The sequence below is a fragment of the Helianthus annuus genome, chromosome 9, assembly GCF_002127325.2.
Source record: "Helianthus annuus cultivar XRQ/B chromosome 9, HanXRQr2.0-SUNRISE, whole genome shotgun sequence".
In the NCBI taxonomy this organism is placed as follows: Eukaryota; Viridiplantae; Streptophyta; class Magnoliopsida; order Asterales; family Asteraceae; genus Helianthus; species Helianthus annuus.
Genome location: NC_035441.2, coordinates 150,438,172 through 150,442,060, shown reverse-complemented (window position 1 = coordinate 150,442,060; position 3,889 = coordinate 150,438,172).

Below are 3,889 nucleotides of genomic sequence, written 5' to 3'. Positions count from 1 at the left end.
CATCTCCTTTATTAATATATATCCAGTAATATTACTACTTTATGAGCATATTTGAGGTTTGACAAATGGAAATTGTTTTATTCAACCAATATAAATAATCTTTTCATCACATAACCTCAACTAGAAAAAGTTATATGACCGGGACATTAAGATTTATCGGTCCAAACTCTTACAAGATTTGATAAGTTTATAATATGCTTTAGGGAATTTGACACTTCGAGTGTCATACTATAAATGAATCTTGATCACAAGTTAGTTGTGTTTATAACTTGTGAGCATACACAACTTTGGTTTTTTTGATGTTCTTATCAAAACTACTAATATATGAAACACAATGTATACATAAAATTACAAATGCATGACTTTTTAACACGTTGCCAAAAATATAATAAAACATAATTGTATATAAACCATTTGAGACAATGAAATTATCTTTAGAACCACTATTAAAATATTATAAAGGTTTATATAAACATGACTAAATACAATTTAACTCAATTTAAATAGTTGAGCCATTATAGGCTATTACTTTATGAACTAGAAAGGCAACAAAGTGTCACACTTTTACTTTTTGAATATCATAATAAATAATCATAATAATAATAAAGATGATTGATGCTTAATGTAACTAATCATACATGCAAGACTTATTTTACCTTTAAAACATGTGTTATGATTAAAAACGTAAATGAAAATAATACATAAAAGTGTTGAAAGAATATAATGAAGTGGCAAAGATGTAAAACTTAACTAAATTGCTAACAAACTTTTTATTAATTATATAAACTAACAGGGAATGTTAACTGCCACTTTAAATGATTTCTTTATAGTCTTTATGGCTAATTTAAATGATTTCTTTATAGCTCTTTATGGCTAATTTAAATGATTTCTTTATAGCCCTTTATGGCTAATTTAAATGATTTCTTTATAGCTCTTTATGGCTAATTTAAATGATTTCTTTATAGCTCTTTATAGCTAATTTAAAAATTGAATTATAGTAATTAGTTATCATCCCGTTTCTTCTTAACCCCCCTTCAAATTCTTTGGTGGTTTTAGAAAGCAATCGGCCAAACATAAAAGCATAATTCTAGATCATGTATATCAAATTATCAATTCCAACGAGATTTCAACCGGTGAAGTATATGGCCGATTAAATACATAGAAAATCAGGTTTCTTCGGCAAATATTAATTAGATATATGCAAATTAACTTGTTTTCAAGCAAAGTTTATTAGGATCGTCATCTTAAATACAATTTCTTAGTTGAAATCAAAATGTCAAAATAATTCTTAATACAAACAAATAATTTATGTGCATGTTGATGATCAATCATATTGACCAGTTACTAGCAAATGTAAATACTATATATAACATTTAAACTTTCATACATTTATAATGGATGAATAATAGATTATGACTAGTTAACCTAGGCAAGATTTTCATCGAGCCTATATATGAACAACCAAAAGAAAAATTATACATAAAAAAAATAATGAGGTCACGAGTCATGATGACTTAATGATGATATTGGAGGAAATCTGAAATACTACAAATCTAAAATGTAGTAAATGGCATGAAAGAGTCCGATTTTATAAAGTAGAAGTCACACATTTTTGATTTGATGCTAATGAAGAACGTAAGCAATTGCATGAAAAAAAAAAGTAATCTTCAAAAGGCTGTAAACGTTGTTATTTATTTATTTATTGAAAACAAATCAAATATAATTTATTTTTCAGTCATTTTCTCCTCAGTTACTTTCATGCCATCAAGATATTCACAAAACTAAATTCAAATTTTCTAGTTATGATTATATACAAAAACAATAAAATGAGGACAAAACATGGAGCCATGAAGTCCAAGGTGAAAGACTGTAGGTCAATTGTTTCTACTCTTAATTTCACTTTGTGTATTGTTACCTGAATGGATGAAAGAAAACCAAATCATGGATATGAAGATCTTGCAACAACTCGTGCTGATAACGTGTTGTAAAACAACGGTCTATTAGCAATCCATATACAACTATACTAAACATGAGAGAACAAGACTATAGAGAATAAGTGAATAGGAATTTTTTTCATTGGGATGTAAACATGCAATACAAAGAACTCTATATATAGTGTTCTTATATTAATACAAATGACATGAAGAGATGGGAGTTAGAATATGGATATTCACCATAATATAGTTTATTTATAACAGAGAAGTCTTAGTGATAATTTTAAGTGACATATTAATTGTGATTTAAAGTCAATATATATATATATATATATATATATATATATATAGGGGAAGGTTCATTTGAGAAGAAAATTTAATTGAGAAGAAAAAGAACAAAGGGTAATTTTGTAAAACATTAAATAGTTTTTTCACTTATCTCATTTATTATCATTTTTGACTAATTAATTAGTCATAAAGACTATTATCCTCCACACTAATTTGTTTTGCCTACACACATCAAAAGTTATCCTACATATTTCGAAATTCATTCTACTCGTTGAAATTTATCCTACACAACTCGTAATTTATCCTACACAACTCGTAATTTATCTTACACTTTAAATTATTTTATTTTATTTTTTTGAAAAAATATATGTTTTGAAGATAAGTTACAAAAAATTTAATATATTAGCTATTAAAGAGGAAGACTACAAATTAATGACCTATGTAGATTTACCAATATACCCTTATAGTAACATTAAATACTTATACTAAATGAAGCAAAATAAAGCATTCTTATTAGTTGAAATTTGTTCTTTTTTCTTCTTACAAAAAAATTCTTCTCATTTGAACTCTCCACTATATATATATATATATATACACACACTTGTAGTTTTCCAAAATGTGAAGAGTAAAGTATTATTCCTATTACATGTTTTGAATAAAAGCCTTGACGAGATAACCTCAAATCAATCATTGTTTTCACAAATCTCAATCTTGCATGCATATAATTAACGGATACATAAACAAAAAACAAAATAACCATAAATAAATCTAACACAACAAGAGAAGTTTTAGTTGCACATATTAAATATGACTTAAAGTCAATATATACTTGCATTTTTAGGGTGAGTGGGACACTTCTCGGAGAAGGGTGCGGGGTGTGTAGTTTCCGAGCGGGAACACCGCCGCCGACCCCTCGGGGAGTGTTTGCGGCGAGTGGGGAGCGGTGGGTGTTCACCGCACAAAAAGAGAGGAGAGAGAGAGAGAAGATGCTGAGAGAGAGAGAGAGAGAAGATGATGAGATGTTATTAAGAGAGGAGTGCCGCCATCAAATTGAGGGTGTAAGGGGAGTTAAGGGAGGAATTGACGTGACGCATGCTGATTGGTTTTTTGTAAGAGAGGTTACTCCCCTAAAAGAGGAGTGTCCCTCTCACCCTTAGAAAATGTGAAGGCTAAAGTAATATTCCCAATACATGTTTTGAATAATCATACTTCTACTCGCACTTTCTATATACTGGGAGTAAAGTGCTAATCGCTTCAATTTACACTATTATAGTCACTAAAAATATTTGTTCTACTCACACTTTAAATGTATGTCATTAGAAGTTTTATTCCACCCACTGTTTCCATGAAGTAGCATAAAGAAAATATTAGTTAACTCATAGTTTAAAGAAAGCATCGATAGAAAAAACAACTTTACTCGTACCTTTTTATTACGAGTCATTACAAAAATCTTATTTGCTCACAGCCCCTGAAACATTAACCATCATTAGTGCTCTAGTGGTGGCCACGGCTATTTAAGTTCTACCTATGTTGGGCTTAGGTGAATTTTCCCCTCCAAGTCTCAAGTTCGAGTCTGGATGATAGGGGTTTCTCATTGAGTGATTTAAATTGGGGATCTATTGTGCGAGGGGGCTCTCTAGTGCGGACCCGGTTAAGAAAACGTATGC